We start from the raw sequence: 12774 nt of genomic DNA on the forward strand, positions 1-12774 counted from the left end.
GAGCTGTATGAGCTATGACAGGTGTTAAGATAAAGTGATAGTTAAACAAAGTCTCTTGGGAGTTTTTGACCGTTGCTTGTTTTCATATTTCCTTAATGGTCATAAGAGGACTCTAACCTGAATCTTTGATGTTTATTCACCTAAACTTATATTTTTCCTGTAATAAAAAAGGGGATTGTTTGTGGTTTGTGATTTGGGAAGATTCAAGCAAGAGGGGAAGAATGTTTAGTTTCTAACTATTTCTTAAAAGACAAATTTCGTCAAATAATGGAGAAGGAATTTAATTAAGCCATTTTGTGAGATCAATTCCCAGCTTTTTTCCGTTTAATCTTTTTCCAAAACTGCTTGAGTCAATGGTTGTCTGAGCCCTTGTGGGTTGCAGACCCGTTAAAGCAATACTTCTCAAACTTAATGTGCACACGAACCACCTGGTGATCCTATTAAAATGAGAATTCTGATTCCGTAGGTCTGGACAGGGCATTATAAAGTAGATCAAGTGGGTCTTCAAGCTTCCCCTGTTAGGTACGCGCTTATGCCTCAACCCACCTCCAAAGACCCAAGGCATCCGTTTTCTAAAGCTCTCTGCTACAGTACCCCATTTTAACTACCACTTTTTTTGCCAGAAGCCCCAGCTACAGATGTTTCTGTTTTTACCGTGCCTTCAAATTTACCTATTTTAGGTCCCTTTCTCTCTGGACCCTGCCATCTGTGAAAATATAATGGATAGCAGGTGATAGTGGATTGATTAGTTACTTTTCTCTCTCTCTCGAGCAGAAGACCAACCCCACCCACTCCTCCACCAGCACAAGGTAGCAATGGAGTTTAACCAATGGTAAGAATTTCCTGCCCTATAACAGACTAATTAAAATGCTATTTTTTTAGTGGGGTGGGGAGGAGCAATATAATTTTGAATTTCTCAAAATATTATACACCATAGGAGACTACCTACCTGACCTACTTATTCTTTCTGTTCTACCTCTCATTTGCGCTGGTCTCATTAAAAACAACATTGTCTAATTTTAGAAGTGGAACCATGAAACTGTCAAATGACCAGTTATTTCATGTTTATGTACAAAGGAGTTGCAGTTCCAAAGCAAGTGAATCAAGAGATCTAGAGATGATAGTACATTGCTTGGTATTTACTGAAGCTTAAAGAATCTTGATACTGGTGGCCTGGGGATTGTGGTGGGGACTCGGGCTGACATGTCAGCTCTGACGCTGCTGGCATCTTTCCTCTACGTTGGAGGCCATTTCTTGAGAGGTGGCTCCCCGGCAGCTAGAGGCAGTGGAGTCCATCTTGCTGGCGGTGGTGTGCATATCGAGCCATGGTATACAGTTTCCCCAGCTGACCAGGTCCCAGGTGACCGCAGCAGAGTTCTTCAGTATGACCATGTGGTTTTGGATTCCCTGGCATTTTTGGCATGACTTGGATGCTGTACTGGGTCACTTTCCATATCCAGATCCTTCCCTGTGGACTGATGAAGAACCGGGTATCCTTTCTGATGATGAAGACCGAAAGTGTAGCCTGAACTCTTTACAAGAGCCAGGTGAGAATTTCAAGCAATTGCAGACTTCATATAGTACATGAAAGTTGTAAATTATTTTGGTTAACAGCAAGGGGTAAAAAAAGAATCCTGATACTGTTTGACCAGTATTTCAGTATTTCACCCAATAATTTTTCTTTAATTTCTTCATTTTTGATAGAATTGAAACTATTTAAAACTATTGATTTAGGCCTTCAACCCACAGCACAAAGTATTTTATATGGCTTATTATCTCTTTTTCTAAATTTTTAAAAAAGATTTTATTTATTTATTTGAGAGAGAGCACGCACGAGAGAGTGAGAGAGTGAGAGAGCAAGAGAGCCCACAGAGGGAGAAGCAGACTTCTCGCTGAGTAGAAAGTCCAATGCAGGGCTCGATCCCAGGAGCCTGGGATCATGACCTGGGCCAAAGGTAGACACTTAACCTACTGAGCCACCCAGGTGCCTCTATATGGTTTATTCTCATGCCCATTTATAGGAACAAAAATGGGCTCCTCAAGAGATAAATTTGCATACTAGAGATGTAAATGATTGTCTGCTCTACTTAATGCCATACCTATACTCTAGTGTTTTCATATCCTCCTCCTGCTTGAGTGGCATGTCCTGCACTAATAGTCACATTAACTGATTGGATGATAACATAACCCAAGGATAGGCAATCCCGTCCAATAGAATGGCCAGCGACCACACACATCTGGCCTGTAGCATAAGAAAGCCTCAGCCAAGGGGCACCTGGGTGGCTCAGTCAGTTAAGCGTCTGCCTTCAGCTCAGGTCATGATCCCAGGGTCCTGGGATCGAGCCCTACATCGGGCTCCCTGCTCAGCGGGAAGCTCGCTTCTCCCTCTCCCACTCCCCTGCTGTGTTCCCTCTCTTGCTGTCTCTCTCTCTGTCAAAAATAAATAAATGAAATCTTTAAAAAAAAAAAAAAAGAAAGCCTCAGCCAATCAAATTCTATTCTCAGGAACATTGGTGAGAGAACAGAGATGGTATAGAGATGAGAGGGAAAGTAATCCATAGAAATAACAGAGAAAATGCACCTGAAACTAGCCCTCTTTATTCTTGAAGTACATTTAGTTGGTTTTTGTTCTTTGAACCACAAGGGTGAGAAAATAAGCAATAATGAAGGAAAAAACACTGGAGCCTAGAGGGATAAATGAATAGTAGATTATGAAGTCAGTGGCTCCACATAAATATAACATTAAAGCCACTCCTTCCATCCCTCCTGCTACACTGTGACCTCCTTGAAGGAAAAGACTATGTCTCATTCATCTCTGACTTCCTTATACCTTGTTTATGACAAGTATTCAATAAATATCAAATATAAAATTCAATTTTTCTATGATGAATGAGAGTCACCAAAATTGGATAGCATAGTTTGGTTGATAGCAATCTTTTCATCACTTAGGACTTCTTTCCTTATATTTCTCTCTATAGACCTTATAGTTTGAAAAATATTGTCTAACCTGCATTAAGTAATAATGATTTTTAGAAGATTTTTATTTAGGGGTGCCTGGATGGCTCAGTCGGTTAAGTGTCTGCCTTTGGCTGAGGTCATGATCCCAGGGTCCTGGGATCAAGCCCTGCATTGGGCTCCCTGCTCAGTGGGCAGCCTGCTTCTCCCCCTGCCCGTGCTCGTGCTTTCTCTCTCTCTCTCTAATAAATAAATAAAATCTTAAAAAAAATTAAAAAAAGTTTTTATTTATTTATTTTGGAGAGAGAGCACAAGAGAGCACACGAGTGCATGCAGGTGGGGGGAAGAGGCAGAGTGAGAGCGAGAGCAAGAGAGAGAGAGAATCTCAAACAGACTCCCTGCTGAGTGTGGAGCCCAACGCAGGGCTTGATCTCACGACCCTGAGATCATGACCTGAGCTGAAATCAAGAGTCGGAGGCTTGAGCAACTGAGCTACCCAGGCATCCCAATAATAATTTTTTATAAGGTGGCCACAAACTTCATTAACTTTCACATTGTAACATCCAAAGTATGTCCAGATTAGATATTAGAATTTTAAAAAATTGAGCTAGGTTCTTGGATACAAAATAAATATATCAGTTGAATCCTATATAGGTGACAAACAGATAAAAGTGAAATCTAAAACATCATTCAAATTGTCAGGCAATAATAAATATAAATTTTTTTAAAAGATTTTATTTATTTATTTGATAGAGAGAGCACAAGCAGGGGGAGTGGCAGGCAGAGGGGGAGGGAGAAGCAGGCTCCCCACTGAGCAAGGAGCCCGATGTGGGGCTCGATCCCAGGACCCTGGGATCATGACCTGGGCCAAAGGCAGACGCTTAACTGACTGAGCCACCCAGGCGCCCCAATAAATATAAATTTTTAAGAATACACAGAAAAATATGCAAGACTTCTATGGTTAAATAATACTTTATAGAGAGACATTACATTTTAAAATACCAAATGCTGTGTCCCAGCCCTAGGGTTTAAGTTTGCTCTGTTCACATTCCCTCCCAGAACAGATGTGTATGATCATCCTCACTACCCTAATAAATATCTAAGGCTTATAGGTGTTGAGAACAGAATAGTCCATGGGGCGCCTGGGTGGCTCAGTCGGTGAAGCATCTGCCTTCGGCTCACGTCAACATCTCAGGGTCCTGGGATGGAGCCCCGCATCGGGCTCCCTGCTCAGTGGGGAGTCTGTCTCTCCCTCTCCCTCTGCCACTGACCCCCACTCATGCTCGCTCGCCCGCTCGCTCTCTCAAATAAATAAATAAATAAATCTTAAAAAAAAAAAAAAAAAGAACTGAAGAGTCCAGGATTTTACCTTATTTACAGGCTAATAAGTGAGATGGCATGTGTCATGGATGCTGGCAAAGACCCGAGACTCGTGGCTCAGAGACACTGGACTTTATTACCCATGGCACAGCAAGTAGCACGAGCTTCATGTTGGTTTGTGTGGGTGCCCCATGCCTCTCAAGTCGCACAGGGGAGGTGTAAACAGGGTAGGGTAGGGCCAGGCAGATGCTATGCTTGGAATGGGTTTGCTCTGCGGCCAAGGAACACTCAGCTTGGGGGATTCGCTGATTTGCAGCAAGCGGAAGAAAGCCCGCTCTTTGTCTGTGGAGAGGTATTACCTCATCCCGCAAGGCTGCTCCCTGTAAATCTGACTCGGAGAAATGGCTTGGGCAAAGAGCAGGTCGGGACCTTGCCTCCTTGGCATATCCAGCAAGATTTGTAGGAGCATAAGAGATTCTTGGAGGAGGAGCTCCAACAAGTGGTGTTTGTGGGTATTGTGGGGAGATAATCTGCCTGGAATAGGTGGTTGGTGACAGGGAGAAATATTGTTTTTCCTTTTTTCTCAACGGAGGTATAATTGACATATAACAGATTCCTTTCTGGTGTGCACATGATGATTTGATGCTCGTATACATTGTGAAATGAGGGTAGAGACTGGTAATGGTTGTACAATATTGGGAATGTACTACCTGCCACTAAGCTGTACATTTTAAAATGGTTAAAATGGCAAATTTTAGGTTATGTGTATTTTACCACAATTAAAAAAAAATCTTCCTGAGGTCCAGGCATTGCTGCCTCCCACAGGATGGTCGGCTGGTAAAGCACTGGGCAGAATGGAATCATGTTCCTGCCCCTGTGCAGACCGGAAGACCAATGGGCACCGGTTCTAGGTGCAGGTTTTGCCTTTTGGTGTGGCTCTTAGCGCCCTTGATTAGCTATAGGTGGGGGGAGAGCTTTCTAGGATTGAGCCCCAGAGCATCTGGGCCACTTTTCCCTAACATATCCAGCAATTCTTTTCCTTGTCTCCCCACACCCCTGCAAATCCACCCTGGGTTTCAAGATGCCTCCTCTCTATCCCAAACCCAGTTCTATTATCTTTTCTTTTTTTTAAAGATTTTACTTATTTATTTGAGAGATAATGACAGAGATAGTGACAGAGATAGCAAGAGCAGAGAGGAGAGGGAAAAGCAGGCTCCCTGCTGAGCAGGGAGCCTAATGCGGGGCTTGATCCCAGGGCCTGGGATCCTGACCTGAGCTGAAGGCAGATGCCCAACCGACTGAGCCACCAGGCACCCCCAGTTCTATTTTCTTTTTTTTTTTTTTAAAGATTTGTTTATTTTTTATTAGAGAGAGAGTACAAGCAGGGGGAGCAGCAGGCAGAAGGAGAGGGAGAAGCATGTGGGGCTCAATCCCAGGACCCTGGGATCATGACCTGAGCCGAAGGCAGACGCTTAACCGTCTGAGCCACCCAGGCACCTTCCCAGTTCTATTTTCTTTACCAAGAAAATCAAGGTTTCCTTTCTGATATAATCCATGGTGAAGAGCCTGAAACCAGAGTCCCAACTTTTAACAATCAAAAATCCTTTTCCTGACAGCAGGAAAAGCTCAGTTTTCAAAATTTAGGTAATCTCATCTCGTGCTCTCTGGAAGGGAGGGCAAATATTTGCATCCTGTTTTGGGAAGGTTCCCTTACCCCGAGAATGAGCTAAATCTTTCTTTCTTTCTTTTTTTTAATCAGAGAGAGAGAGAGCCCAAGCAGGGGGAGTGGCAGACGGAGGGAGAAGCAGGCTCCCTGATGAGCAAGGAGCCCGATGTGGGACTCGATCCCAGGACCTTGGGATCATGACCTGAGCTGAAGGCAGACGCTTAACTGGCTGAGCCACCCAGGTGCCTCAGAGCTAAATGTTTCTAATACAACAAAGGAAAACTTTTTTTTTTTTTATAAAGCAGTTACCTTTCTTTATTAAAAAGACCAATCATTTATATCCTGCTTTGCTTGCAACCAAAATAGTTCTAACTCATTTCCCCCACAGCACATGTTAATAGTAGGAACTGTAGACTCTCAAACCTGAGCTCTGAAAACTTGAGGCTTTATCTTGTTAGGCTGAGTAGGAAGTTCAGAGCCACTGAATACAGTCACAGAAAAGTCATTTCTTGCCATCTGTATTACCTTCCTGTAGCTGCAGTAACAAAGTCCTGCAAACTGCTGGCTCACCCTTTTGGATGTTAGAAATCTGCAGTGGGTCTCACTAAGCTAAAATCAAGGTATTGTCAGGGCTGCATTCCTTTCTGTAGGTTCTAGGGGAGAACCCATGTCCTTGCCTTTCCCAGCTTCTAGAGGCTGCTTACATTCCTTGGCTCTTGGCCCCTTTCCTCCATTGTCAAAGCCAGCAATGGAGGATCATGTTCTCACATTATATCACTCTGACGTATTCTGCCTCCTTCCACTTTTAAGGGTCTTTGTGATTACGTCAGGCTCATTGCATAATCCAGAATAACCTCCCTGTTTTGAGGTCAGCTGATTAGCATCCCTAATTCCACCTGCAACCTTAATTCTCCTTTGCTATATAAGGTGACATTCACAGGTTCCAGGGATCAGGATGTGGGCATTTTGGGGGGAGCCATTATACTGCATATCATGCCATCACTTCACAAGTATTTTTTGAGCACCTATGAATAGAAAGCTTTTTGCTCCACCATAGGGGGCCATGTGGATGAGACAGGACTTATTCAGAGAAAGGTAAATAACAATAGAAGGTTTCACAGGCTGCAGGAGCTGTAAGAAGATAAGAGTAACCCCTGTGAAAATTAGAAGAGGGTGTGGTGTGATTGTTGATGTGTTCAGAGAAGGCTTCCTGGAAGAAACAGAACTTGCTCAGTCGGTCTTAAAGGGAGTTTGACTATTGTTCCAACAATATTGAAACACTGAACTGAGTTCAAGGAGTTGAACAGGTCTTACATACTGTTTAATTAAACAAGGAGGCCATGAGACTGAGGTAGCTCTAATGCTTTGGTGGCCTATATAAACAAACTAAAACCTCTGCCTGTAAGTGCCTCAAGGTTAAGAAATAGGAAACTAAAGACAACCAATCACAAACAGCCAACTAGGCTCTGAGCTACAGTCAATCAAATAATTTCCTTTCTTTGCCTCTGTGCCTTCTCTATGGGAGTTACCGCCCTAGCTCCTGCCGGCGGACGGCTCCTAACCACTTCCGGTTCAGTGCTCCCTGGTAAGAATTGATCTTTGTTCACAGAAACTGTCCATATTTTTTTAAAAAAGATTTTATTTATTTATTTGACAGAGAGAGACACAGCGAGAGAAGGACCACAAGCAGGGGGAGTGGGAGAGGGAGAAGCAGGCTTCCTGCTGAGCAGGGAGCCCGATGCGGGGCTCGATCCCAGGACTCTGGGATCATGACCTGAGCCGAAGGCAGACGCTTAAGGACTGAGCCCTCCAGGCGCCCCTGTCAATATTTTTAATATACCTCAGTTTCTCTTTTAACACAGTTTTGAGTGCAGCTTTCCAATGTAATAGTTGTAAAATGAAAGTACTCACTATTTAATATGATGTCTCTGTAACACTTATCCGCTTAAAAAGCACTGTCATAAGCTCATTTGATGCTCACCACAGCCCCGTGAAGGACACAGCGGGGACAGGGAACCACATGAACCTTGCCATCATTAAGTCCCCAGGCCCCTTTCCAGGTCTAGGTCTGCTTCCCATGTTCCTTCTTCCTTGTAGCCACCGGGACACCCCTGTTTTCTCTCCTTTTGGCAGCTGTCTCTCTAAGCCTAAATGCAGAAGGAGACTGTCTCTCTACCTCCCCCACTTCCTTGCTGCCATTGAAGCCAAGCATACAGGCTCATTGAATTTTAAGTTTTATCTGCTAACCACTCTGGACAAACAGGGGATAAAGCTAATAGGTACAAAGCAGTGGCAAATGTTCCATAATCTTACAAAGTTTATATAATGTTGGCCTCTGATTAATAATTTTTGCTTTGCCTGAACACAAAGTACCGTTGGGTTCAGGCCCTCTGCTTATATTTTCTTAGGGATCCTCATCATCATAGCAGCAAGCAACTATAGAGTGCATTGTTATAATTGCTTTACATATTTTAACTCGTTTTAATTCTTACAACCCATTTTATGGATAAGTAAAATGAAGCAGACTTCAAATCCCAGTAGACTGGCTCTGAAATCTGTTTCCAACCACTATACCCCACTGGATCATCACTGCCTCTTCTCTAACACCACCTCACCTTCTGCCTGTTAATATAGACTACTACTTGGACATTTTCACCACGAGGAACCAACACACTAAGTTACAGATAAAGAAACTGAGGCCAAAAAAAAGTGACACTTTTCCAAGGCAACACTGGTAGTGAGTAGGAGCTGGGAGTTAAATCCAGCTTCATCACTCCATGTTGTCTTTAATAGAGGCCACTTTGTGAGGTCTGGTTGTGATCCGACATAGGAAAAAGAATTTAAAAGAATAATAAATAATAAAATATTTATTTCAAATAATACCACATTATCATTATGGAATGTTTTATTTTTAGACACTGTGATCAAGGCCAGATTAATACCTTTAGAAACTCTAAGTTCTAAAAAAGAGAAGGCTGTCTTTCCCAAACCATCCTCTATGGATTCAAATTAAAAACAATTAATAATAATTATAGTCATAAATGGTAAAATAAATACAAATACCATTTTTTTCATCATGACTGCTTAAATTTTTCTTTTTAAAAACCAACAAATTCTTTTTTTTAAGATTTTTATTTTTTTAAGTCCTCTCTACACTCAACATGGGGCTTGAACTCACTGCCCTGAGATCAAGAGCATGTGCTCTACCAACTGAGCCAGCCAGGCACCCCCTCAACAATCAAAGTCTTAAAAGAATTCTTAAAAGCATTTTTCTGGGTGTCCTAAGCACACGTTTCAATGGTTAAGTAATTCAGTACTGACCGTTACTGTTACATATTCATTCCTGGAAAAGGTGTATAAAAGTTACAATTGTAAAAGTACGTTTGGGACAAACAATGACAGAGGCAAGTGATCAGGAAGAAGACAGAGCACGCAAGTCAGGGAGGGGCTCTGTGTTTGCAATTTACAAAAATCTACCTATGATGGGTGGGATCAACTGTCTACAGGAAATTTTTCCAAAAGACTACAGCCTATGGTTTAACTGTGGATAAGTTACTGATGACATTTAAGTACTCCATAGAGGTCTCCAGGAAGCAGCCAACCTCAAGCTTGTCAATCTATAAACCTGGGAAATGCAAACATTGAGATAGTCTGGCAAAACAGAGGGAGGGGAGGTATTATAAGGTCTGCAGCCAAAAGAAGGAAAGCAATTCTTGGAGAATTTATAAAAAAAAAGGGAAGTTGACAGTAAGAATTTTTTATTGTGTCCAGGATTGCCCAAGAAAAAGGAGCCTCAGATTTGGGGCATGGATAACTTATTTGGATTAATAGTGCCCTATTTTGAAAGGGCCCAACTGATCCTGCTGCTGTAGTTTAATAATAATATTCCATTAAGATCATCAGACTCTCTTTGCCCAGATTCTATGCCCACCAATTTATTAACTGACTTCTTAGTACTCTGATATTGGGAATAGGGGCCCCTCACACAGACACAAGGCTCCATTCAGTGTGGCATGTATAATAGTTTAGATAATACATAAATTGTCATCTAGATTATGAATCATGCTCTTATGAATCACAGGATCTCAACATTGAGGATACTTCAAAGACATTTAATTAACCATCCATCTGGTGCTGAAATTTCCCCTATAACGTAGCTGGGGAGGAGTCATTCATTTTTCCTTAAGCATCTCAAATAACAGGAAACTCATTACCTCTTCAGTTCTCTGAACACCTGTGTTAGAAAATTCTGCTTTATATTGAACAAAAATGCGTTACTACTTTAGAGTCCTCAGTCTTAGGTTGACCTCTTGGGACCATATACAAAACAAACTAAACCTCAAAAACAAAAACCAAAAAACAAAAAACAACCCAACACCCAAACATAGATAAGCTCATGTTCTGGACAAACCTCTTTTCCATGGCCAAATTCCCTAAATCCTTTAACACCTCCTAATATAAGATGGTTTCAAATCATTACATCATCCTGGTTACCCTCCCAAGGACAGGCTTTCGTTTCTCTTTTAAGGTGTGGTCATGGGCATGGTCGAGTGTTCTTGTAAAATTTGCAAAAGTAAGATATTTTTATCACACATGGTTGAGATGATGGCCTCTTTCTTCTCCTCCTTCCCCTCTGTCATACTTCCCCTCATGTCAAGCCACACTGGAATGGCCATGAGCATTCCTGGATAGAGCTAAGGGGAAGTTGTGTTGGTGGTATATTTAGTTTGAGTTTAGGAGAATATATATCATGTGGTTCACTGATACTTTCATATATAGTTAACTGATTGCTAGCTGTCATAGTGCAGGAATGGCTTCCAGGAATACCCTTACCACCCACTGTGCTAATTTCACGGAGCATTGTGACACTAAGTTGCAGGTATGTTAGAAAGCTAATGAAAGTGTTATATTTATGAGCTTTGTGATATTGAAGAGATTTATCAGCTTTTTAAAATACAAAATGTGCTATGCATTGAATTATACCCTTACAATGAGGAAATTTTATGGTATGTAAAGTATACCTCAATAAAGCTGTTAAAAATGTGCTATGATTTCTCTTCTTATTTTAAATATTCACTTTTGTAATGTTGGGGTGCCTGGGTGGCTCAGTTGGTTAAGCATCTACCTTTGGCACAGGTCATAATCCCAGGGTCCTGGGACTGAGTCCCACATCAGGGTCCCTGCTCAGCGGGAGTCTGCTCTGCCTCTCCCCACTGGTTGTGCTCTTGCTTACTCTCTCTCTCAAATAAATAAAATCTTAAAAATAGGGTGAAATGTTGAAAGAATCCCCTTTGAGACCGGGAATTAGATAAGGAGATCACTATTATTGTCTTTGCTCAACATTGTATCGGAAGTTCTAGTGAGCGCAGCAAGCGAAAAAAAAAAAAAGAAAGAAAGAAAGAAAAAAGAACTAAAAGATATAAGAATCAGGAAGGTAGACATAAAACTGTAATAACTGTAATAACTGTAATACCAAAAGTATGACTTAGTTTATAAAAATCCAAAACATTAAATACAAAATTATTATTAGAATTAATAAATAAGTTTAGCAACCTTGCTGGATATAAAAATCAATATGTAAAAATAAGTTGCCCTTTTATGTAATAGCCACAATTAAAAATTAAAAAGGTATAATTTACAATCCTATAAAAAATATAAAGTACTGAGCAACAAATGTAACAAAGGAGGTGCAAGGGGAAGTTGAATCCAAAACTTACATAAAAGTTCAAAAGGTCAAGAATAGCCAAAAGATTCTTAAAGAACAAGGTGGGGAAACTTGCCCTGTCATATGTCAAGATTTATTATAAAACCATAGGAATTGGGGCGCCTGGGTGGCTCAGTCGTTAAGTGTCTGCCTTCGGCTCAGGTCATGATCCCAGGGTCCTGGGAATGAGCCCCCATTGGGCTCCCTGCTCAGCGGGAAGCCTGCTTCTCCCTCTCCCACTCCCCCTGCTTGTGTTCCCTCTCTCGCTGTCTCTTTCTGTCAAATAAATAAAATCTTTAAAAAAAAAAAACAAAACCATAGGAATTCAGACTGTGGCATGGGGTGAGCTGAATAGAGTTCAAGAATAAACCCACCTGTATATAGAACTGACACTTTAGATCAGCAAAGAAAGTGTACTTTTCAAAAATGGTGCTGGCACAATTAGTTTTCCATATGGAAAAATAGTAAATTGGGCCCCTACCTCACACCATACTTAAAAACATCAACTCCAGATAAGAGTCAATGTGAGAGTCAAATGTGAGAGGCAAAAATATAAAACTTAGAAGAAAATGTAAAAGAATATCTTGATCTCTGGGTATTAAAGGATTTCTAAAAGAAGACACAAAAAATGTATAAATTACAAAAGAAAAAACTCATAAATCAGAATACATGAAAATTAAGAACTTTGTTTATCAGGAAACACTGTTGAGAGGATGATAACACAGCCATAAATGTAACCAATCAAGGATTAATATCAGATTCTAAAGAGAACTCAACTCTATAAACATAGAAAAATAAAACAATAGAAATATAGGTCAAAAACTAAAAGTCACTTCTCAAAAGAGAAAATTCAAAGGGTCAATGGTTGAGTTAAAAGATGCTCAACCTCTGGTGCCTGGGTGGCTCAGTGGGCTAAGCATCTGCCTTCGGCTTAGGTCATGATCCCAGGGTCCTGGAATTGAGCCCCGCATCGGGTTCCTTGCTCAGTGGGGAGCCTGCTTCTCCCTCTACCTGCAGCTCCCCCTGCTTGTGTTCCCTCTCTCTCGCTCTCTGTCAAATAAATAAATAAATAAATAAATAAATAAAATCTTTATTAAGAAAAAGATGCTCAACCTCATTAGTAATCAGG

At 41.3% G+C, this 12774-nt stretch overlaps 1 pseudogene; it reads left to right on the forward strand.

Annotated features, from left to right (window-relative positions):
* Nucleotides 1-1203: 1203 nt before the first annotated feature.
* On the forward strand, nucleotides 1204-1743 carry LOC144380476 (NADH dehydrogenase [ubiquinone] 1 beta subcomplex subunit 2, mitochondrial pseudogene; annotated as a pseudogene).
* The last annotated feature ends 11031 nt before the right edge of the window (nucleotides 1744-12774 follow it).

The sequence above is a fragment of the Halichoerus grypus genome, chromosome X, assembly GCF_964656455.1.
Source record: "Halichoerus grypus chromosome X, mHalGry1.hap1.1, whole genome shotgun sequence".
In the NCBI taxonomy this organism is placed as follows: domain Eukaryota; kingdom Metazoa; phylum Chordata; class Mammalia; order Carnivora; family Phocidae; genus Halichoerus; species Halichoerus grypus.